Here is a 25,778-nt window from a genome sequence, read left to right on the forward strand (position 1 = left end):
TCCAGTTAATTTCATAAAACATATCGTGTCAGAAATGGGATTCGAACCAACGCCCTCATACGAGGACCAGAATACACAGATTCACGTTGTGAACGAAGGAAACTGAGCCCCTTGAGTCTGGCGCCTTAGACCGCTCCGCCATCCTGGCTTGGATTCATTCAATTGGGACGTTTTATGAATTACATCTCTTCCAGTTAATTTCATAAAACATATCGTGTCAGAAGTGGGATTCGAACCCACGCCCTCATACGAGGACCAGAATACACAGATTCACGTTGTGAACAAAGGAAACTGAGCCCCTTGAGTCTGGCGCCTTAGACCGCTCCGCCATCCTGACTTGGATTCATTCAATTGGGACGTTTTATGAATTACATCTCTTCCAGTTAATTTCATAAAACATATCGTGTCAGAAGTGGGATTCGAACCCACGCCCTCTTACGAGGACCAGAATACACAGATTCACGTTGAGAACGAAAGAAACTAGGTCCCTTGAGTCTGGCGCCTTAGACCGCTCCGCCATCCTGACTTGGATTCATTCAATTGGGACGTTTTATGAATTACATCTCTTCCAGTTAATTTCATAAAACATATCGTGTCAGAAGTGGTATTCGAACCCACGCCCTCATACGAGGACCAGAATACACTGATTCACGTTGAGAACGAGAGAAACTAGGTCCCTTGAGTCTGGCGCCTTAGACCGCTCCGCCATCCTGGCGTGGTCACTTCTAATTTGGACGTTTTATAAATTACATCTCTTCCAGTTAATTTCATAAAACATATCGTGTCAGAAATGGGATTCGAACCAACGCCCTCATACGAGGACCAGAATACACAGATTCACGTCGTGAACGAAAGAAACTAAGCCCCTTGAGTCTAGCGCCTTAGACCGCTCCGCCATCCTGACGTGGTCACTTCTAATTTGGACGTTTTATAAATTACATCTCTTCCAGTTAATTTCATAAAACATATCGTGTCAGAAGTGGGATTCGAACCCACGCCCTCATACGAGGACCAGAATACACAGATTCACGTCGTGAACGAAAGAAACTAAGCCCCTTGAGTGTAGCGCCTTAGACCGCTCGGCCACCCTGACTTGGATTCATTCAATTGGGATGTTTTATTAATTACACCTCTTCCTGTTAATTTCATAAAACATATCGTGTCAGAAGTGGGATTCGAACCCACGCCCTCTTACGAGGACCAGAATACACAGATTCACGTTGTGAACGAAGGAAACTGAGCCCCTTGAGTCTGGCGTCTTAGACCGCTCCGCCATCCTGACTTGGATTCATTCAATTGGGACGTTTTATGAATTACATCTCTTCCAGTTAATTTCATAAAACATATCGTGTCAGAAGTGGTATTCGAACCCACGCCCTCATACGAGGACCAGAATACACTGATTCACGTTGAGAACGAAAGAAACTAGGTCCCTTGAGTCTGGCGCCTTAGACCGCTCCGCCATCCTGGCGTGGTCACTTCTAATTTGGACGTTTTATAAATTACATCTCTTCCAGTTAATTTCATAAAACATATCGTGTCAGAAATGGGATTCGAACCAACGCCCTCATACGAGGACCAGAATACACAGATTCACGTCGTGAACGAAAGAAACTAAGCCCCTTGAGTCTAGCGCCTTAGACCGCTCGGCCATCCTGACGTGGTCTCTTGTAATTTGGACGTTTAATTAATTACATCTCTTCCAGTTAATTTCTTAAAACATATCGTGTCAGAAGTGGGATTCGAACCCACGCCCTCATACGAGGACCAGAATACACAGATTCACGTTGTGAACGAAGGAAACTGAGCCCCTTGAGTCTGGCGCCTTAGACCGCTCAGCCATCCTGACTTGGATTCATTCAATTGGGACGTTTTATGAATTACATCTCTTCCAGTTAATTTCATAAAACATATCGTGTCAGAAGTGGTATTCGAACCCACGCCCTCATACGAGGACCAGAATACACTGACTCACGTTGAGAACGAAAGAAACTAGGTCCCTTGAGTCTGGCGCCTTAGACCGCTCCGCCATCCTGGCGTGGTCAATTCTAATTTGGACGTTTTATAAATTACATCTCTTCCAGTTAATTTCATAAAACATATCGTGTCAGAAGTGGGATTCGAACCCACGCCCTCATACGAGGACCAGAATACACAGATTCACGTTGTGAACAAAGGAAACTGAGCCCCTTGAGTCTGGCGCCTTAGACCGCTCCGCCATCCTGACGTGGTCACTTCTAATTTGGACGTTTTATAAATTACATCTCTTCCAGTTAATTTCATAAAACATATCGTGTCAGAAGTGGGATTCGAACCCACGCCCTCATACGAGGACCAGAATACACAGATTCACGTCGTGAACGAAAGAAACTAAGCCCCTTGAGTGTAGCGCCTTAGACCGCTCGGCCACCCTGACTTGGATTCATTCAATTGGGATGTTTTATTAATTACATCTCTTCCTGTTAATTTCATAAAACATATCGTGTCAGAAGTGGGATTCGAACCCACGCCCTCATACGAGGACCAGAATACACAGATTCACGTTGTGAACAAAGGAAACTAAGCCCCTTGAGTGTAGCGCCTTAGACCGCTAGGCCATCCTGACGTTGATTCATTTCCTTTGGACGTTTTATAAATTACATCTTTTCCAGTTAAATTTATAAAACATATCGTGTCAGAATTGGGATTTGAATCCACGCCCTCATTCGAGGACCAGAACACACAGACCCACATCGGGAAGGAATGAAGCTAAGCCTTTCGAGTCTGGCGCATTAGACCATTCGGCCATCCTGACATGGTTTTATCTAGTTATTACGTTTTCACTTACATCTCTTCCAGTTATTTTCTTAAAACATATCGTATCAGAAGTGGCATTCGAACCCACGCCCTCATACAAGGACCAGAATACACAGATTCACGTCGTGAACGAAAGAAACTAAGCCCCTTGAGTCTAGCGCCTTAGACCGCTCGGCCATCCTGACGTGGTCTCTTGTAATTTGGACGTTTAATTAATTACATCTCTTCCAGTTAATTTCTTAAAACATATCGTGTCAGAAGTGGGATTCGAACCCACGCCCTCATACGAGGACCAGAATACACAGATTCACGTCGTGAACGAAAGAAACTAAGCCCCTTGAGTGTAGCGCCTTAGACCGCTCGGCCACCCTGACTTGGATTCATTCAATTGGGATGTTTTATTAATTACATCTCTTCCTGTTAATTTCATAGAACATATCGTGTCAGAAGTGGGATTCGAACCCACGCCCTCTTACGAGGACCAGAATACACAGATTCACGTTGTGAACGAAGGAAACTGAGCCCCTTGAGTCTGGCGCCTTAGACCGCTCCGCCATCCTGACTTGGATTCATTCAATTGGGACGTTTTATGAATTACATCTCTTCCAGTTAATTTCATAAAACATATCGTGTCAGAAGTGGGATTCGAACCCACGCCCTCATACGAGGACCAGTATACACAGATTCACGTTGTGAACGAAAGAAACTACGCCGCTTGAGTCTTGCGCCTTAGACCGCTCCGCCATCCTGGCGTGGTCAATTCTAATTTGGACGTTTTATAAATTACATCTCTTCCAGTTATATTCATAAAACATATCGTGTCAGAAGTGGGATTCGAACCCACGCCCTCATACGAGGACCAGAATACACAGATTCACGTTGTGAACAAAGGAAACTGAGCCCCTTGAGTCTGGCGCCTTAGACCGCTCCGCCATCCTGACGTGGTCACTTCTAATTTGGACGTTTTTTAATTACATCTCTTCCAGTTAATTTCATAAAACATATCGTGTCAGAAGTGGGATTCGAACCCACGCCCTCATACGAGGACCAGAATACACAGATTCACGTCGTGAACGAAAGAAACTAAGCCCCTTGAGTGTAGCGCCTTAGACCGCTCGGCCACCCTGACTTGGATTCATTCAATTGGGATGTTTTATTAATTACATCTCTTCCTGTTAATTTCATAAAACATATCGTGTCAGAAGTGGGATTCGAACCCACGCCCTCTTACGAGGACCAGAATACACAGATTCACGTTGTGAACGAAGGAAACTGAGCCCCTTGAGTCTGGCGCCTTAGACCGCTCCGCCATCCTGACTTGGATTCATTCAATTGGGACGTTTTATGAATTACATCTCTTCCAGTTAATTTCATAAAACATATCGTGTCAGAAGTGGTATTCGAACCCACGCCCTCATACGAGGACCAGAATACACTGATTCACGTTGAGAACGAAAGAAACTAGGTCCCTTGAGTCTGGCGCCTTAGACCGCTCCGCCATCCTGGCGTGGTCACTTCTAATTTGGACGTTTTATAAATTAGATCTCTTCCAGTTAATTTCATAAAACATATCGTGTCAGAAATGGGATTCGAACCCACGCCCTCATACGAGGACCAGAATACACAGATTCACGTTGTGAACGAAGGAAACTGAGACCCTTGAGTCTGGCGCCTTAGACCGCTCCGCCATCCTGACTTGGATTCATTCAATTGGGACGTTTTATGAATTACATCTCTTCCAGTTAATTTCATAAAACATATCGTGTCAGAAGTGGTATTCGAACCCACGCCCTCATACGAGGACCAGAATACACTGATTCACGTTGAGAACGAAAGAAACTATGTCCCTTGAGTCTGGCGCCTTAGACCGCTCCGCCATCCTGGCGTGGTCACTTCTAATTTGGACGTTTTATAAATTACATCTCTTCCAGTTAATTTCATAAAACATATCGTGTCAGAAATGGGATTCGAACCAACGCCCTCATACGAGGACCAGAATACACAGATTCACGTCGTGAACGAAAGACACTAAGCCCCTTGAGTGTAGCGCCTTAGACCGCTAGGCCATCCTGACGTTGATTCATTTCCTTTGGACGTTTTATAAATTACATCTTTTCCAGTTAAATTTATAAAACATATCGTGTCAGAATTGGGATTTGAATCCACGCCCTCATTCGAGGACCAGAACACACAGATCCACATCGGGAAGGAATGAAGCTAAGCCTTTCGAGTCTGGCGCATTAGACCACTCGGCCATCCTGACATGGTTTTATCTAGTTATTACGTTTTCACTTACATCTCTTCCAGTTATTTTCTTAAAACATATCGTATCAGAAGTGGCATTCGAACCCACGCCCTCATACAAGGACCAGAATACACAGATTCACGTCGTGAACGAAAGAAACTAAGCCCCTTGAGTCTAGCGCCTTAGACCGCTCGGCCATCCTGACGTGGTTTCTTGTAATTTGGACGTTTAATTAATTACATCTCTTCCAGTTAATTTCTTAAAACATATCGTGTCAGAAGTGGGATTCGAACCCACGCCCTCATACGAGGACCAGAATACACAGATTCACGTTGTGAACGAAGGAAACTGAGCCCCTTGAGTCTGGCGCCTTAGACCGCTCCGCCATCCTGACTTGGATTCATTCAATTGGGACGTTTTATGAATTACATCTCTTCCAGTTAATTTCATAAAACATATCGTGTCAGAAGTGGTATTCGAACCCACGCCCTCATACGAGGACCAGAATACACTGATTCACGTTGAGAACGAAAGAAACTTGGTCCCTTGAGTCTGGCGCCTTAGACCGCTCCGCCATCCTGACGTGGTCACTTCTAATTTGGACGTTTTATAAATTACATCTCTTCCAGTTAATTTCATAAAACATATCGTGTCAGAAGTGGGATTCGAACCCACGCCCTCATACGAGGACCATAATACACAGATTCACGTCGTGAACGAAAGAAACTAAGCCCCTTGAGTGTAGCGCCTTAGACCGCTCGGCCACCCTGACTTGGATTCATTCAATTGGGATGTTTTATTAATTACATCTCTTCCAGTTAATTTCATAAAACATATCGTGTCAGAAGTGGGATTCGAACCCACGCCCTCTTACGAGGACCAGAATACACAGATTCACGTTGTGAACGAAAGAAACTAAGCCCCTTGAGTGTAGCGCCTTAGACCGCTCCGCCATCCTGACTTGGATTCATTCAATTGGGACGTTTTATGAATTACATCTCTTCCAGTTAATTTCATTAAACATATCGTGTCAGAAGCGGTATTCGAACCCACGCCCTCATACGAGGACCAGAATACACTGACTCACGTTGAGAACGAAAGAAACTAGGTCCCTTGAGTCTGGCGCCTTAGACCGCTCCGCCATCCTGGCGTGGTCACTTCTAATTTGGACGTTTTATAAATTACATCTCTTCCAGTTAATTTCATAAAACATATCGTGTTAGAAGTGGGATTCGAACCCACGCCCTCATACGAGGACCAGAATACACAGATTCACGTCGTGAACGAAAGAAACTAAGCCCCTTGAGTGTAGCGCCTTAGACCGCTCGGCCATCCTGACGTTGATTCATTTTCTTTGGACGTTTTATAAATTACATCTTTTCCAGTTAAATTTATAAAACATATCGTGTCAGAATTGGGATTTGAATCCACGCCCTCATTCGAGGACCAGAACACACAGATCCACATCGGGAAGGAATGAAACTAAGCCTTTCGAGTCTGGTTCATTAGACCACTCGGCCATACTGACATGGTTTTATCTAGTTATTACGTTTTCACTTACATCTCTTCCAGTTATTTTCTTAAAACATATCGTATCAGAAGTGGCATTCGAACCCACGCCCTCATACAAGGACCAGAATACACAGATTCACGTCGTGAACGAAAGAAACTAAGCCCCTTGAGTCTAGCGCCTTAGACCGCTCGGCCATCCTGACGTGGTCTCTTGTAATTTGGACGTTTAATTAATTACATCTCTTCCACTTAATTTCTTAAAACATATCGTGTCAGAAGTGGGATTCGAACCCACGCCCTCATACGAGGACCAGAATACACAGATTCACGTTGTGAACGAAGGAAACTGAGCCCCTTGAGTCTGTCGCCTTAGACCGCTCGGTCATCCTGACTTGGATTCGTTCAATTGGGACGTTTTATAAATTACATCTCTTCCAGTTAATTTCATAAAACATATCGTGTCAGAAGTGGGATTCGAACCCACGCCCTCATACGAGGACCAGAATACACAGATTTACGTTGTGAACGAAGGAAACTGAGCCCCTTGAGTCTGGCGCCTTAGACCGCTCCGCCATCCTGACTTGGATTCATTCAATTGGGACGTTTTATAAATTACATCTCTTCCAGTTAATTTCATAAAACATATCGTGTCAGAAGTGGGATTCGAACCCACGCCCTCATACGAGGACCAGAAAACACAGACTCACGTTGTGAACAACGGAAACTGAGCCCCTTGAGTCTGGCGCCTTAGACCGCTCGGCCATCGTGACATGGATTCTTTCAATTGGGATGTTTTATAAATTACATCTCTTCCAGTTAATTTCATAAAACATATCGTGTCAGAAGTGGGATTCGAACCCACGCCCTCATACGAGGACCAGGAATACACAGATTCACGTTGTGAACGAAAGAAACTAAGCCCCTTGAGTCTGGCGCCTTAGACCGCTCGGCCATCCTGACATGGATTCTTTCAATTGGGATGTTTTATAAATTACATCTCTTCCAGTTAATTTCATAAAACATCGTGTCAGAAGTGGGATTCGAACCCACGCCCTCATACGAGGACCAGTATACACAGATTCACGTTGTGAACGAAAGAAACTACGCCACTTGAGTCTTGCGCCTGAGACCGCTCCGCCATCCTGGCGTGGTCACATCTAATTTGGACGTTTTATAAATTACATCTCTTCCAGTTAATTTCATAAAACATATCGTGTCAGAAGTGGGATTCGAACCCACGCCCTCATACGAGGACCAGAATACACAGATTCACGTTGTGAACAAAGGAAACTGAGCCCCTTGAGTCTGGCGCCTTAGACCGCTCCGCCATAATGACGTGGTCACTTCTAATTTGGACGTTTTATAAATTACATCTCTTCCTGTTAATTTCATAAAACATATCGTGTCAGAAGTGGGATTCGAACCCACGCCCTCTTACGAGGACCAGAATACACAGATTCACGTTGTGAACGAAGGAAACTGAGCCCCTTGAGTCTGGCGCCTTAGACCGCTCCGCCATCCTGACTTGGATTCATTCAATTGGGACGTTTTATGAATTACATCTCTTCCAGTTAATTTCATAAAACATATCGTGTCAGAAGTGGTATTCGAACCCACGCCCTCATACGAGGACCAGAATACACTGATTCACGTTGAGAACGAAAGAAACTAGGTCCCTTGAGTCTGGCGCCTTAGACCGCTCCGCCATCCTGGCGTGGTCACTTCTAATTTGGACGTTTTATAAATTACATCTCTTCCAGTTAATTTCATAAAACATATCGTGTCAGAAGTGGGATTCGAACCCACGCCCTCATACGAGGACCAGAATACACAGATTCACGTTGTGAACAAAGGAAACTGAGCCCCTTGAGTCTGGCGCCTTAGACCGCTCCGCCATCCTGACGTGGTCACTTCTAATTTGGACGTTTTATAAATTACATCTCTTCCAGTTAATTTCATAAAACATATCGTGTCAGAAGTGGGATTCGAACCCACGCCCTCATACGAGGACCAGAATACACAGATTCACGTTGTGAACGAAGGAAACTGAGCCCCTTGAGTCTGTCGCCTTAGACCGCTCGGTCATCCTGACTTGGATTCGTTCAATTGGGACGTTTTATAAATTACATCTCTTCCAGTTAATTTCATAAAACATATCGTGTCAGAAGTGGGATTCGAACCCACGCCCTCATACGAGGACCAGAATACACAGATTTACGTTGTGAACGAAGGAAACTGAGCCCCTTGAGTCTGGCGCCTTAGACCGCTCCGCCATCCTGACTTGGATTCATTCAATTGGGACGTTTTATAAATTACATCTCTTCCAGTTAATTTCATAAAACATATCGTGTCAGAAGTGGGATTCGAACCCACGCCCTCATACGAGGACCAGAAAACACAGACTCACGTTGTGAACAACGGAAACTGAGCCCCTTGAGTCTGGCGCCTTAGACCGCTCGGCCATCCTGACATGGATTCTTTCAATTGGGATGTTTTATAAATTACATCTCTTCCAGTTAATTTCATAAAACATATCGTGTCAGAAGTGGGATTCGAACCCACGCCCTCATACGAGGACCAGGAATACACAGATTCACGTTGTGAACGAAAGAAACTAAGCCCCTTGAGTCTGGCGCCTTAGACCGCTCGGCCATCCTGACATGGATTCTTTCAATTGGGATGTTTTATAAATTACATCTCTTCCAGTTAATTTCATAAAACATCGTGTCAGAAGTGGGATTCGAACCCACGCCCTCATACGAGGACCAGTATACACAGATTCACGTTGTGAACGAAAGAAACTACGCCACTTGAGTCTTGCGCCTGAGACCGCTCCGCCATCCTGGCGTGGTCACATCTAATTTGGACGTTTTATAAATTACATCTCTTCCAGTTAATTTCATAAAACATATCGTGTCAGAAGTGGGATTCGAACCCACGCCCTCATACGAGGACCAGAATACACAGATTCACGTTGTGAACAAAGGAAACTGAGCCCCTTGAGTCTGGCGCCTTAGACCGCTCCGCCATAATGACGTGGTCACTTCTAATTTGGACGTTTTATAAATTACATCTCTTCCTGTTAATTTCATAAAACATATCGTGTCAGAAGTGGGATTCGAACCCACGCCCTCTTACGAGGACCAGAATACACAGATTCACGTTGTGAACGAAGGAAACTGAGCCCCTTGAGTCTGGCGCCTTAGACCGCTCCGCCATCCTGACTTGGATTCATTCAATTGGGACGTTTTATGAATTACATCTCTTCCAGTTAATTTCATAAAACATATCGTGTCAGAAGTGGTATTCGAACCCACGCCCTCATACGAGGACCAGAATACACTGATTCACGTTGAGAACGAAAGAAACTAGGTCCCTTGAGTCTGGCGCCTTAGACCGCTCCGCCATCCTGGCGTGGTCACTTCTAATTTGGACGTTTTATAAATTACATCTCTTCCAGTTAATTTCATAAAACATATCGTGTCAGAAGTGGGATTCGAACCCACGCCCTCATACGAGGACCAGAATACACAGATTCACGTTGTGAACAAAGGAAACTGAGCCCCTTGAGTCTGGCGCCTTAGACCGCTCCGCCATCCTGACGTGGTCACTTCTAATTTGGACGTTTTATAAATTACATCTCTTCCAGTTAATTTCATAAAACATATCGTGTCAGAAGTGGGATTCGAACCCACGCCCTCATACGAGGACCAAAATACACAGATTCACGTCGTGAACGAAAGAAACTAAGCCCCTTGAGTGTAGCGCCTTAGACCGCTCCGCCATCCTGACGTGGTCACTTCTAATTTGGACGTTTTATAAATTACATCTCTTCCTGTTAATTTCATAAAACATATCGTGTCAGAAGTGGGATTCGAACCCACGCCCTCTTACGAGGACCAGAATACACAGATTCACGTTGTGAACGAAGGAAACTGAGCCCCTTGAGTCTGGCGCCTTAGACCGCTCCGCCATCCTGACTTGGATTCATTCAATTGGGACGTTTTATGAATTACATCTCTTCCAGTTAATTTCATAAAACATATCGTGTCAGAAGTGGTATTCGAACCCACGCCCTCATACGAGGAACAGAATACACTGATTCACGTTGAGAACGAAAGAAACTAGGTCCCTTGAGTCTGGCGCCTTAGACCGCTCCGCCATCCTGGCGTGGTCACTTCTAATTTGGACGTTTTATAAATTACATCTCTTCCAGTTAATTTCATAAAACATATCGTGTCAGAAGTGGGATTCGAACCCACGCCCTCATACGAGGACCAGAATACACAGATTCACGTTGTGAACAAAGGAAACTGAGCCCCTTGAGTCTGGCGCCTTAGACCGCTCCACCATCCTGACGTGGTCACTTCTAATTTGGACGTTTTATAAATTACATCTCTTCCAGTTAATTTCATAAAACATATCGTGTCAGAAGTGGGATTCGAACCCACGCCCTCATACGAGGACCAGAATACACAGATTCACGTCGTGAACGAAAGAAACTAAGCCCCTTGAGTGTAGCGCCTTAGACTGCTCCGCCATCCTGACGTGGTCACTTCTAATTTGGACGTTTTATAAATTACATCTCTTCCTGTTAATTTCATAAAACATATCGTGTCAGAAGTGGGATTCGAACCCACGCCCTCTTACGAGGACTAGAATACACAGATTCACGTTGTGAACGAAGGAAACTGAGCCCCTTGAGTCTGGCGCCTTAGACCGCTCCGCCATCCTGACTTGGATTCATTCAATTGGGACGTTTTATGAATTACATCTCTTCCAGTTAATTTCATAAAACATATCGTGTCAGAAGTGGTATTCGAACCCACGCCCTCATACGAGGACCAGAATACACTGATTCACGTTGAGAACGAAAGAAACTAGGTCCCTTGAGTCTGGCGCCTTAGACCGCTCCGCCATCCTGGCGTGGTCACTTCTAATTTGGACGTTTTATAAATTACATCTCTTCCAGTTAATTTCATAAAACATATCGTGTCAGAAGTGGGATTCGAACCCACGCCCTCATACGAGGACCAGAATACACAGATTCACGTTGTGAACAAAGGAAACTGAGCCCCTTGAGTCTGGCGCCTTAGACCGCTCCGCCATCCTGACGTGGTCACTTCTAATTTGGACGTTTTATAAATTACATCTCTTCCAGTTAATTTCATAAAACATATCGTGTCAGAAGTGGGATTCGAACCCACGCCCTCATACGAGGACCAGAATACACAGATTCACGTTGTGAACAAAGGAAACTGAGCCCCTTGAGTCTGGCGCCTTAGACCGCTCCGCCATCCTGACGTGGTCACTTCTAATTTGGACGTTTTATAAATTACATCTCTTCCAGTTAATTTCATACAACATATCGTGTCAGAAGTGGGAGTCGAACCCACGCCCTCATACGAGGACCAGAAAACACAGATTCACGTTGTGAACAAAGGAAACTGAGCCCCTTGAGTCTGGCGCCTTAGACCGCTCGGCCATCCTGACATGGATTCTTTCAATTGGGATGTTTTATAAATTACATCTCTTCCAGTTAATTTCATAAAACATATCGTGTCAGAAGTGGGATTCGAACCCACGCCCTCATACGAGGACCAGGAATACACAGATTCACGTTGTGAACGAAAGAAACTAAGCCCCTTGAGTGTGGCGCCTTAGACCGCTCGGCCATCCTGACATGGATTCTTTCAATTGGGATGTTTTATAAATTACATCTCTTCCAGTTAATTTCATAAAACATCGTGTCAGAAGTGGGATTCGAACCCACGCCCTCATACGAGGACCAGTATACACAGATTCACGTTGTGAACGAAAGAAACTACGCCACTTGAGTCTTGCGCCTTAGACCGCTCCGCCATCCTGGCGTGGTCACTTCTAATTTGGACGTTTTATAAATTACATCTCTTCCAGTTAATTTCATAAAACATATCGTGTCAGAAGTGGGATTCGAACCCACGCCCTCATACGAGGACCAGAATACACAGATTCACGTTGTGAACAAAGGAAACTGAGCCCCTTGAGTCTGGCGCCTTAGACCGCTCCGCCATCCTGACGTGGTCACTTCTAATTTGGACGTTTTATAAATTACATCTCTTCCAGTTAATTTCATAAAACATATCGTGTCAGAAGTGGGATTCGAACCCACGCCCTCATACGAGGACCAAAATACACAGATTCACGTCGTGAACGAAAGAAACTAAGCCCCTTGAGTGTAGCGCCTTAGACCGCTCCGCCATCCTGACGTGGTCACTTCTAATTTGGACGTTTTATAAATTACATCTCTTCCTGTTAATTTCATAAAACATATCGTGTCAGAAGTGGGATTCGAACCCACGCCCTCTTACGAGGACCAGAATACACAGATTCACGTTGTGAACGAAGGAAACTGAGCCCCTTGAGTCTGGCGCCTTAGACCGCTCCGCCATCCTGACTTGGATTCATTCAATTGGGACGTTTTATGAATTACATCTCTTCCAGTTAATTTCATAAAACATATCGTGTCAGAAGTGGTATTCGAACCCACGCCCTCATACGAGGACCAGAATACACTGATTCACGTTGAGAACGAAAGAAACTAGGTCCCTTGAGTCTGGCGCCTTAGACCGCTCCGCCATCCTGGCGTGGTCACTTCTAATTTGGACGTTTTATGAATTACATCTCTTCCAGTTAATTTCATAAAACATATCGTGTCAGAAGTGGTATTCGAACCCACGCCCTCATACGAGGACCAGAATACACTGATTCACGTTGAGAACGAAAGAAACTAGGTCCCTTGAGTCTGGCGCCTTAGACCGCTCCGCCATCCTGGCGTGGTCACTTCTAATTTGGACGTTTTATAAATTACATCTCTTCCAGTTAATTTCATAAAACATATCGTGTCAGAAGTGGGATTCGAACCCACGCCCTCATACCAGGACCAGAATACACAGACTCACGTTGTGAACAAAGGAAACTGAGCCCCTTGAGTCTGGCGCCTTAGACCGCTCCACCATCCTGACGTGGTCACTTCTAATTTGGACGTTTTATAAATTACATCTCTTCCAGTTAATTTCATAAAACATATCGTGTCAGAAGTGGGATTCGAACCCACGCCCTCATACGAGGACCAGAATACACAGATTCACGTCGTGAACGAAAGAAACTAAGCCCCTTGAGTGTAGCGCCTTAGACTGCTCCGCCATCCTGACGTGGTCACTTCTAATTTGGACGTTTTATAAATTACATCTCTTCCTGTTAATTTCATAAAACATATCGTGTCAGAAGTGGGATTCGAACCCACGCCCTCTTACGAGGACCAGAATACACAGATTCACGTTGTGAACGAAGGAAACTGAGCCCCTTGAGTCTGGCGCCTTAGACCGCTCCGCCATCCTGACTTGGATTCATTCAATTGGGACGTTTTATGAATTACATCTCTTCCAGTTAATTTCATAAAACATATCGTGTCAGAAGTGGTATTCGAACCCACGCCCTCATACGAGGACCAGAATACACTGATTCACGTTGAGAACGAAAGAAACTAGGTCCCTTGAGTCTGGCGCCTTAGACCGCTCCGCCATCCTGGCGTGGTCACTTCTAATTTGGACGTTTTATAAATTACATCTCTTCCAGTTAATTTCATAAAACATATCGTGTCAGAAGTGGGATTCGAACCCACGCCCTCATACGAGGACCAGAATACACAGATTCACGTTGTGAACAAAGGAAACTGAGCCCCTTGAGTCTGGCGCCTTAGACCGCTCCGCCATCCTGACGTGGTCACTTCTAATTTGGACGTTTTATAAATTACATCTCTTCCAGTTAATTTCATAAAACATATCGTGTCAGAAGTGGGATTCGAACCCACGCCCTCATACGAGGACCAGAATACACAGATTCACGTTGTGAACAAAGGAAACTGAGCCCCTTGAGTCTGGCGCCTTAGACCGCTCCGCCATCCTGACGTGGTCACTTCTAATTTGGACGTTTTATAAATTACATCTCTTCCAGTTAATTTCATAAAACATATCGTGTCAGAAGTGGGAGTCGAACCCACGCCCTCATACGAGGACCAGAAAACACAGATTCACGTTGTGAACAAAGGAAACTGAGCCCCTTGAGTCTGGCGCCTTAGACCGCTCGGCCATCCTGACATGGATTCTTTCAATTGGGATGTTTTATAAATTACATCTCTTCCAGTTAATTTCATAAAACATATCGTGTCAGAAGTGGGATTCGAACCCACGCCCTCATACGAGGACCAGGAATACACAGATTCACGTTGTGAACGAAAGAAACTAAGCCCCTTGAGTCTGGCGCCTTAGACCGCTCGGCCATCCTGACATGGATTCTTTCAATTGGGATGTTTTATAAATTACATCTCTTCCAGTTAATTTCATAAAACATCGTGTCAGAAGTGGGATTCGAACCCACGCCCTCATACGAGGACCAGTATACACAGATTCACGTTGTGAACGAAAGAAACTACGCCACTTGAGTCTTGCGCCTTAGACCGCTCCGCCATCCTGGCGTGGTCACTTCTAATTTGGACGTTTTATGAATTACATCTCTTCCAGTTAATTTCATAAAACATATCGTGTCAGAAGTGGTATTCGAACCCACGCCCTCATACGAGGACCAGAATACACTGATTCACGTTGAGAACGAAAGAAACTAGGTCCCTTGAGTCTGGCGCCTTAGACCGCTCCGCCATCCTGGCGTGGTCACTTCTAATTTGGACGTTTTATAAATTACATCTCTTCCAGTTAATTTCATAAAACATATCGTGTCAGAAGTGGGATTCGAACCCACGCCCTCATACGAGGACCAGAATACACAGATTCACGTTGTGAACAAAGGAAACTGAGCCCCTTGAGTCTGGCGCCTTAGACCGCTCCACCATCCTGACGTGGTCACTTCTAATTTGGACGTTTTATAAATTACATCTCTTCCAGTTAATTTCATAAAACATATCGTGTCAGAAGTGGGATTCGAACCCACGCCCTCATACGAGGACCAGAATACACAGATTCACGTCGTGAACGAAAGAAACTAAGCCCCTTGAGTGTAGCGCCTTAGACTGCTCCGCCATCCTGACGTGGTCACTTCTAATTTGGACGTTTTATAAATTACATCTCTTCCTGTTAATTTCATAAAACATATCGTGTCAGAAGTGGGATTCGAACCCACGCCCTCTTACGAGGACCAGAATACACAGATTCACGTTGTGAACGAAGGAAACTGAGCCCCTTGAGTCTGGCGCCTTAGACCGCTCCGCCATCCTGACTTGGATTCATTCAATTGGGACGTTTTATGAATTACATCTCTTCCAGTTAATTTCATAAAACATATCGTGTCAGAAGTGGTATTCGAACCCACGCCCTCATACGAGGACCAGAATACACTGATTCACGTTGAGAACGAAAGAAACTAGGTCCCTTGAGTCTGGCGCCTTAGACCGCTCCGCCATCCTGGCGTGGTCACTTCTAATTTGGACGTTTTATAAATTACATCTCTTCCAGTTAATTTCATAAAACATATCGTGTCAGAAGTGGGATTCGAACCCACGCCCTCATACGAGGACCAGAATACACAGATTCACGTTGTGAACAAAGGAAACTGAGCCCCTTGAGTCTGGCGCCTTAGACCGCTCCGCCATCCTGACGTGGTCACTTCTAATTTGGACGTTTTATAAATTACATCTCTTCCAGTTAATTTCATAAAACATATCGTGTCAGAAGTGGGATTCGAACCCACGCCCTCATACGAGGACCAGAATACACAGATTCACGTTGTGAACAAAGGAAACTGAGCCCCTTGAGTCTGGCGCCTTAGACCGCTCCGCCATCCTGACGTGGTCACTTCTAATTTGGACGTTTTATAAATTACATCTCTTCCAGTTAATTTCATAAAACATATCGTGTCAGAAGTGGGAGTCGAACCCACGCCCTCATACGAGGACCAGAAAACACAGATTCACGTTGTGAACAAAGGAAACTGAGCCCCTTGAGTCTGGCGCCTTAGACCGCTCGGCCATCCTGACATGGATTCTTTCAATTGGGATGTTTTATAAATTACATCTCTTCCAGTTAATTTCATAAAACATATCGTGTCAGAAGTGGGATTCGAACCCACGCCCTCATACGAGGACCAGGAATACACAGATTCACGTTGTGAACGAAAGAAACTAAGCCCCTTGAGTCTGGCGCCTTAGACCGCTCGGCCATCCTGACATGGATTCTTTCAATTGGGATGTTTTATAAATTACATCTCTTCCAGTTAATTTCATAAAACATCGTGTCAGAAGTGGGATTCGAACCCACGCCCTCATACGAGGACCAGTATACACAGATTCACGTTGTGAACGAAAGAAACTACGCCACTTGAGTCTTGCGCCTTAGACCGCTCCGCCATCCTGGCGTGGTCACTTCTAATTTGGACGTTTTATGAATTACATCTCTTCCAGTTAATTTCATAAAACATATCGTGTCAGAAGTGGTATTCGAACCCACGCCCTCATACGAGGACCAGAATACACTGATTCACGTTGAGAACGAAAGAAACTAGGTCCCTTGAGTCTGGCGCCTTAGACCGCTCCGCCATCCTGGCGTGGTCACTTCTAATTTGGACGTTTTATAAATTACATCTCTTCCAGTTAATTTCATAAAACATATCGTGTCAGAAGTGGGATTCGAACCCACGCCCTCATACGAGGACCAGAATACACAGATTCACGTTGTGAACAAAGGAAACTGAGCCCCTTGAGTCTGGCGCCTTAGACCGCTCCACCATCCTGACGTGGTCACTTCTAATTTGGACGTTTTATAAATTACATCTCTTCCAGTTAATTTCATAAAACATATCGTGTCAGAAGTGGGATTCGAACCCACGCCCTCATACGAGGACCAGAATACACAGATTCACGTCGTGAACGAAAGAAACTAAGCCCCTTGAGTGTAGCGCCTTAGACTGCTCCGCCATCCTGACGTGGTCACTTCTAATTTGGACGTTTTATAAATTACATCTCTTCCTGTTAATTTCATAAAACATATCGTGTCAGAAGTGGGATTCGAACCCACGCCCTCTTACGAGGACCAGAATACACAGATTCACGTTGTGAACGAAGGAAACTGAGCCCCTTGAGTCTGGCGCCTTAGACCGCTCCGCCATCCTGACTTGGATTCATTCAATTGGGACGTTTTATGAATTACATCTCTTCCAGTTAATTTCATAAAACATATCGTGTCAGAAGTGGTATTCGAACCCACGCCCTCATACGAGGACCAGAATACACTGATTCACGTTGAGAACGAAAGAAACTAGGTCCCTTGAGTCTGGCGCCTTAGACCGCTCCGCCATCCTGGCGTGGTCACTTCTAATTTGGACGTTTTATAAATTACATCTCTTCCAGTTAATTTCATAAAACATATCGTGTCAGAAGTGGGATTCGAACCCACGCCCTCATACGAGGACCAGAATACACAGATTCACGTTGTGAACAAAGGAAACTGAGCCCCTTGAGTCTGGCGCCTTAGACCGCTCCGCCATCCTGACGTGGTCACTTCTAATTTGGACGTTTTATAAATTACATCTCTTCCAGTTAATTTCATAAAACATATCGTGTCAGAAGTGGGATTCGAACCCACGCCCTCATACGAGGACCAGAATACACAGATTCACGTTGTGAACAAAGGAAACTGAGCCCCTTGAGTCTGGCGCCTTAGACCGCTCCGCCATCCTGACGTGGTCACTTCTAATTTGGACGTTTTATAAATTACATCTCTTCCAGTTAATTTCATAAAACATATCGTGTCAGAAGTGGGAGTCGAACCCACGCCCTCATACGAGGACCAGAAAACACAGATTCACGTTGTGAACAAAGGAAACTGAGCCCCTTGAGTCTGGCGCCTTAGACCGCTCGGCCATCCTGACATGGATTCTTTCAATTGGGATGTTTTATAAATTACATCTCTTCCAGTTAATTTCATAAAACATATCGTGTCAGAAGTGGGATTCGAACCCACGCCCTCATACGAGGACCAGGAATACACAGATTCACGTTGTGAACGAAAGAAACTAAGCCCCTTGAGTCTGGCGCCTTAGACCGCTCGGCCATCCTGACATGGATTCTTTCAATTGGGATGTTTTATAAATTACATCTCTTCCAGTTAATTTCATAAAACATCGTGTCAGAAGTGGGATTCGAACCCACGCCCTCATACGAGGACCAGTATACACAGATTCACGTTGTGAACGAAAGAAACTACGCCACTTGAGTCTTGCGCCTTAGACCGCTCCGCCATCCTGGCGTGGTCACTTCTAATTTGGACGTTTTATAAATTACATCTCTTCCAGTTAATTTCATAAAACATATCGTGTCAGAAGTGGGATTCGAACCCACGCCCTCATACGAGGACCAGAATACACAGATTCACGTTGTGAACAAAGGAAACTGAGCCCCTTGAGTCTGGCGCCTTAGACCGCTACGCCATCCTGACGTGGTCACTTCTAATTTGGACGTTTTATAAATTACATCTCTTCCAGTTAATTTCATAAAACATATCGTGTCAGAAGTGGGATTCGAACCCACGCCCTCATACGAGGACCAGAATACACAGATTCACGTCGTCAACGAAAGAAACTAAGCCCCTTGAGTGTAGCGCCTTAGACCGCTCCGCCATCCTGACGTGGTCACTTCTAATTTGGACGTTTTATAAATTACATCTCTTCCTGTTAATTTCATAAAACATATCGTGTCAGAAGTGGGATTCGAACCCACGCCCTCTTACGAGGACCAGAATACACAGATTCACGTTGTGAACGAAGGAAACTGAGCCCCTTGAGTCTGGCGCCTTAGACCGCTCCGCCATCCTGACTTGGATTCATTCAATTGGGACGTTTTATGAATTACATCTCTTCCAGTTAATTTCATAAAACATATCGTGTCAGAAGTGGTATTCGAACCCACGCCCTCATACGAGGACCAGAATACACTGATTCACGTTGAGAACGAAAGAAACTAGGTCCCTTGAGTCTGGCGCCTTAGACCGCTCCGCCATCCTGGCGTGGTCACTTCTAATTTGGACGTTTTATAAATTACATCTCTTCCAGTTAATTTCATAAAACATATCGTGTCAGAAGTGGGATTCGAACCCACGCCCTCATACGAGGACCAGAATACACAGATTCACGTCGTGAACGAAAGAAACTAAGCCCCTTGAGTGTAGCGCCTTAGACCGCTCCGCCATCCTGACGTCCACTTCTAATTTGGACGTTTTATAAATTACATCTCTTCCTGTTAATTTCATAAAACATATCGTGTCAGAAGTGGGATTCGAACCCACGCCCTCATACGAGGACCAGAATACACAGATTCACGTTGTGAACAAAGGAAACTGAGCCCCTTGAGTCTGGCGCCTTAGACCGCTCCGCCATCCTTACGTGGTCACTTCTAATTTGGACGTTTTATAAATTACATCTCTTCCTGTTAATTTCATAAAACATATCGTGTCAGAAGTGGGATTCGAACCCACGCCCTCTTACGAGGACCAGAATACACAGATTCACGTTGTGATCGAAGGAAACTGAGCCCCTTGAGTCTCGCGCCTTAGACCGCTCGGCCATCCTGACTTGGATTCATTCAATTCGGACGTTTTATAAATTACATCTATTCTAGTTAATTTCATAAAACATGTCGTTTCAGAAGTGGGATTCGAACCCACGCCCTCATACGAGGACCAGAATACACAGATTCACGTTGTGAACAAAGGAAACTGAGCCCCTTGAGTCTGGCGCCTTAGACCGCTCCGCCATCCTGACGTGGTCACTTCTAATTTGGACGTTTTATAAATTACATCTCTTCCAGTTAATTTCATAAAACATATCGTGTCAGAAGTGGGATTCGAACCCACGCCCTCATACGAGGACCAGAATACACAGATTCACGTTGTGAACAAAGGAAACTGAGCCCCTTGAGTCTGGCGCCTTAGACCGCTCCGCCATCCTGACGTGGTCACTTCTAATTTGGACGTTTTATAAATTACATCTCTTCCAGTTAATTTCATAAAACATATCGTGTCAGAAGTGGGATTCGAACCCACGCCCTCATACGAGGACCAGAATACACAGATTCACGTTGTGAACAAAGGAAACTGAGCCCCTTGAGTCTGGCGCCTTAGACCGCTCCGCCATCCTGACGTGGTCACTTCTAATTTGGACGTTTTATAAATTACATCTCTTCCAGTTAATTTCATAAAACATATCGTGTCAGAAGTGGGAGTCGAACCCACGCCCTCATACGAGGACCAGAAAACACAGATTCACGTTGTGAACAAAGGAAACTGAGCCCCTTGAGTCTGGCGCCTTAGACCGCTCGGCCATCCTGACATGGATTCTTTCAATTGGGATGTTTTATAAATTACATCTCTTCCAGTTAATTTCATAAAACATATCGTGTCAGAAGTGGGATTCGAACCCACGCCCTCATACGAGGACCAGGAATACACAGATTCACGTTGTGAACGAAAGAAACTAAGCCCCTTGAGTCTGGCGCCTTAGACCGCTCGGCCATCCTGACATGGATTCTTTCAATTGGGATGTTTTATAAATTACATCTCTTCCAGTTAATTTCATAAAACATCGTGTCAGAAGTGGGATTCGAACCCACGCCCTCATACGAGGACCAGTATACACAGATTCACGTTGTGAACGAAAGAAACTACGCCACTTGAGTCTTGCGCCTTAGACCGCTCCGCCATCCTGGCGTGGTCACTTCTAATTTGGACGTTTTATAAATTACATCTCTTCCAGTTAATTTCATAAAACATATCGTGTCAGAAGTGGGATTCGAACCCACGCCCTCATACGAGGACCAGAATACACAGATTCACGTTGTGAACAAAGGAAACTGAGCCCCTTGAGTCTGGCGCCTTAGACCGCTACGCCATCCTGACGTGGTCACTTCTAATTTGGACGTTTTATAAATTACATCTCTTCCAGTTAATTTCATAAAACATATCGTGTCAGAAGTGGGATTCGAACCCACGCCCTCATACGAGGACCAGAATACACAGATTCACGTCGTGAACGAAAGAAACTAAGCCCCTTGAGTGTAGCGCCTTAGACCGCTCCGCCATCCTGACGTGGTCACTTCTAATTTGGACGTTTTATAAATTACATCTCTTCCTGTTAATTTCATAAAACATATCGTGTCAGAAGTGGGATTCGAACCCACGCCCTCTTACGAGGACCAGAATACACAGATTCACGTTGTGAACGAAGGAAACTGAGCCCCTTGAGTCTGGCGCCTTAGACCGCTCCGCCATCCTGACTTGGATTCATTCAATTGGGACGTTTTATGAATTACATCTCTTCCAGTTAATTTCATAAAACATATCGTGTCAGAAGTGGTATTCGAACCCACGCCCTCATACGAGGACCAGAATACACTGATTCACGTTGAGAACGAAAGAAACTAGGTCCCTTGAGTCTGGCGCCTTAGACCGCTCCGCCATCCTGGCGTGGTCACTTCTAATTTGGACGTTTTATAAATTACATCTCTTCCAGTTAATTTCATAAAACATATCGTGTCAGAAGTGGGATTCGAACCCACGCCCTCATACGAGGACCAGAATACACAGATTCACGTCGTGAACGAAAGAAACTAAGCCCCTTGAGTGTAGCGCCTTAGACCGCTCCGCCATCCTGACGTGGTCACTTCTAATTTGGACGTTTTATAAATTACATCTCTTCCTGTTAATTTCATAAAACATATCGTGTCAGAAGTGGGATTCGAACCCACGCCCTCATACGAGGACCAGAATACACAGATTCACGTTGTGAACAAAGGAAACTGAGCCCCTTGAGTCTGGCGCCTTAGACCGCTCCGCCATCCTGACGTGGTCACTTCTAATTTGGACGTTTTATAAATTACATCTCTTCCTGTTAATTTCATAAAACATATCGTGTCAGAAGTGGGATTCGAACCCACGCCCTCTTACGAGGACCAGAATACACAGATTCACGTTGTGATCGAAGGAAACTGAGCCCCTTGAGTCTCGCGCCTTAGACCGCTCGGCCATCCTGACTTGGATTCATTCAATTCGGACGTTTTATAAATTACATCTATTCTAGTTAATTTCATAAAACATATCGTTTCAGAAGTGGGATTCGAACCCACGCCCTCATACGAGGACCAGAAAACACAGATTCACGTTGTGAACGAAGGAAACTAAGCCCCTTGAGTCTGGCGCCTTAGACCGCTCCGCCATCCTGACTTGGATTCATTCAATTGGGACGTTTTATGAATTACATCTCTTCCAGTTAATTTCATAAAACATATCGTGTCAGAAGTGGTATTCGAACCCACGCCCTCATACGAGGACCAGAATACACTGATTCACGTTGAGAACGAAAGAAACTAGGTCCCTTGAGTCTGGCGCCTTAGACCGCTCCGCCATCCTGGCGTGGTCACTTCTAATTTGGACGTTTTATAAATTACATCTCTTCCAGTTAATTTCATAAAACATATCGTGTCAGAAGTGGGATTCGAACCCACGTCCTCATACGAGGACCAGAATACACAGATTCACGTTGTGAACAAAGGAAACTGAGCCCCTTGAGTCTGGCGCCTTAGACCGCTCCGCCATCCTGACGTGGTCACTTCTAATTTGGACGTTTTATAAATTACATCTCTTCCAGTTAATTTCATAAAACATATCGTGTCAGAAGTGGGATTCGAACCCACGCCCTCATACGAGGACCAGAATACACAGATTCACGTCGTGAACGAAAGAAACTAAGCCCCTTGAGTGTAGCGCCTTAGACCGCTCCGCCATCCTGACGTGGTCACTTCTAATTTGGACGTTTTATAAATTACATCTCTTCCTGTTAATTTCATAAAACATATCGTGTCAGAAGTGGGATTCGAACCCACGCCCTCTTACGAGGACCAGAATACACAGATTCACGTTGTGAACGAAGGAAACTGAGCCCCTTGAGTCTGGCGCCTTAGACCGCTCCGCCATCCTGACTTGGATTCATTCAATTGGGACGTTTTATGAATTACATCTCTTCCAGTTAATTTCATAAAACATATCGTGTCAGAAGTGGTATTCGAACCCACGCCCTCATACGAGGACCAGAATACACTGATTCACGTTGAGAACGAAAGAAACTAGGTCCCTTGAGTCTGGCGCCTTAGACCGCTCCGCCATCCTGGCGTGGTCACTTCTAATTTGGACGTTTTATAAATTACATCTCTTCCAGTTAATTTCATAAAACATATCGTGTCAGAAGTGGGATTCGAACCCACGCCCTCATACGAGGACCAGAATACACAGATTCACGTTGTGAACAAAGGAAACTGAGCCCCTTGAGTCTGGCGCCTTAGACCGCTCCGCCATCCTGACTTGGATTCATTCAATTGAGACGTTTTATGAATTACATCTCTTCCAGTTAATTTCATAAAACATATCGTGTCAGAAATGGGATTCGAACCAACGCCCTCATACGAGGACCAGAATACACAGATTCACGCAGTGAACGAAAGACACTAAGCCCCTTGAGTGTAGCGCCTTAGACCGCTAGGCATCCTGACGTTGATTCATTTCCTTTGGACGTTTTATAAATTACATCTTTTCCAGTTAAATTTATAAAACAAATCGTGTCAGAATTGGGATTTGAATCCACGCCCTCATTCGAGGACCAGAACACACAGATCCACATCGGGAAGGAATGAAGCTAAGCCTTTCGAGTCTGGCGCATTAGACCACTCGGCCATCCTGACATGGTTTTATCTAGTTATTACGTTTTCACTTACATCTCTTCCAGTTATTTTCTTAAAACATATCGTATCAGAAGTGGCATTCGAACCCACGCCCTCATACAAGGACCAGAATACACAGATTCACGTCGTGAACGAAAGAAACTAAGCCCCTTGAGTCTAGCGCCTTAGACCGCTCGGCCATCCTGACGTGGTCTCTTGTAATTTGGACGTTTAATTAATTACATCTCTTCCAGTTAATTTCTTAAAACATATCGTGTCAGAAGTGGGATTCGAACCCACGCCCTCATACGAGGACCAGAATACACAGATTCACGTTGTGAACGAAGGAAACTGAGCCCCTTGAGTCTGGCGCCTTAGACCGCTCCGCCATCCTGACTTGGATTCATTCAATTGGGACGTTTTATGAATTACATCTCTTCCAGTTAATTTCATAAAACATATCGTGTCAGAAGTGGTATTCGAACCCACGCCCTCATACGAGGACCAGAATACACTGATTCACGTTGAGAACGAAAGAAACTAGGTCCCTTGAGTCTGGCGCCTTAGACCGCTCCGCCATCCTGGCGTGGTCACTTCTAATTTGGACGTTTTATAAATTACATCTCTTCCAGTTAATTTCATAAAACATATCGTGTCAGAAATGGGATTCGAACCAACGCCCTCATACGAGGACCAGAATACACAGATTCACGTCGTGAACGAAAGACACTAAGCCCCTTGAGTGTAGCGCCTTAGACCGCTAGGCCATCCTGACGTTGATTCATTTTCTTTGGACGTTTTATAAATTACATCTTTTCCAGTTAAATTTATAAAACATATCGTGTCAGAATTGGGATTTGAATCCACGCCCTCATTCGAGGACCAGAACACACAGATCCACATCGGGAAGGAATGAAACTAAGCCTTTCGAGTCTGGCGCATTAGACCACTCGGCCATCCTGACATGGTTTTATCTAGTTATTACGTTTTCACTTACATCTCTTCCAGTTATTTTCTTAAAACATATCGTATCAGAAGTGGCATTCGAACCCACGCCCTCATACAAGGACAAGAATACACAGATCCACGTCGTGAACGAAAGAAACTAAGCCCCTTGAGTCTAGCGCCTTAGACCGCTCGGCCATCCTGACGTGGTCTCTTGTAATTTGGACGTTTAATTAATTACATCTCTTCCAGTTAATTTCTTAAAACATATCGTGTCAGAAGTGGGATTCGAACCCACGCCCTCATACGAGGACCAGAATACAAAGATTCACGTTGTGAACGAAGGAAACTGAGCCCCTTGAGTCTGGCGCCTTAGACCGCTCCGCCATCCTGACTTGGATTCATTCAATTGGGACGTTTTATGAATTACATCTCTTCCAGTTAATTTCATAAAACATATCGTGTCAGAAGTGGTATTCGAACCCTCGCCCTCATACGAGGACCAGAATACACTGATTCACGTTGAGAACG

The 25,778-nt window shown here is 44.9% G+C and overlaps 7 non-coding genes across 7 annotated transcripts; all 7 read right to left on the bottom strand.

Moving 5' to 3' along the window:
- Positions 1-1,727: 1,727 nt before the first annotated feature.
- On the bottom strand, positions 1,728-1,849 carry TRNAL-CAA (transfer RNA leucine (anticodon CAA)). The gene is made up of 2 exons: positions 1,812-1,849; positions 1,728-1,773 (listed from the first exon to the last, which is right to left on the bottom strand). It is a non-coding gene; the product is annotated as a tRNA-Leu (tRNA).
- A 7,052-nt stretch (positions 1,850-8,901) lies between these two features.
- TRNAL-CAA (transfer RNA leucine (anticodon CAA)) lies at positions 8,902-9,023 on the bottom strand. Its single transcript has 2 exons — positions 8,986-9,023; positions 8,902-8,947 (listed from the first exon to the last, which is right to left on the bottom strand). It is a non-coding gene; the product is annotated as a tRNA-Leu (tRNA).
- A 2,901-nt stretch (positions 9,024-11,924) lies between these two features.
- On the bottom strand, positions 11,925-12,046 carry TRNAL-CAA (transfer RNA leucine (anticodon CAA)). Its single transcript has 2 exons — positions 12,009-12,046; positions 11,925-11,970 (listed from the first exon to the last, which is right to left on the bottom strand). It is a non-coding gene; the product is annotated as a tRNA-Leu (tRNA).
- A 2,523-nt stretch (positions 12,047-14,569) lies between these two features.
- TRNAL-CAA (transfer RNA leucine (anticodon CAA)) lies at positions 14,570-14,691 on the bottom strand. Its single transcript has 2 exons — positions 14,654-14,691; positions 14,570-14,615 (listed from the first exon to the last, which is right to left on the bottom strand). It is a non-coding gene; the product is annotated as a tRNA-Leu (tRNA).
- A 1,767-nt stretch (positions 14,692-16,458) lies between these two features.
- Positions 16,459-16,580, bottom strand: TRNAL-CAA (transfer RNA leucine (anticodon CAA)). The gene is made up of 2 exons: positions 16,543-16,580; positions 16,459-16,504 (listed from the first exon to the last, which is right to left on the bottom strand). It is a non-coding gene; the product is annotated as a tRNA-Leu (tRNA).
- A 1,767-nt stretch (positions 16,581-18,347) lies between these two features.
- TRNAL-CAA (transfer RNA leucine (anticodon CAA)) lies at positions 18,348-18,469 on the bottom strand. Its single transcript has 2 exons — positions 18,432-18,469; positions 18,348-18,393 (listed from the first exon to the last, which is right to left on the bottom strand). It is a non-coding gene; the product is annotated as a tRNA-Leu (tRNA).
- A 2,332-nt stretch (positions 18,470-20,801) lies between these two features.
- TRNAL-CAA (transfer RNA leucine (anticodon CAA)) lies at positions 20,802-20,923 on the bottom strand. Its single transcript has 2 exons — positions 20,886-20,923; positions 20,802-20,847 (listed from the first exon to the last, which is right to left on the bottom strand). It is a non-coding gene; the product is annotated as a tRNA-Leu (tRNA).
- Positions 20,924-25,778: the final 4,855 nt, after the last annotated feature.

The sequence above is a fragment of the Phalangium opilio genome, unplaced genomic scaffold (assembly GCF_054372755.1).
Source record: "Phalangium opilio isolate 3A_F unplaced genomic scaffold, DU_Popi_V2 ptg000061l_1, whole genome shotgun sequence".
In the NCBI taxonomy this organism is placed as follows: Eukaryota; Metazoa; Arthropoda; class Arachnida; order Opiliones; family Phalangiidae; genus Phalangium; species Phalangium opilio.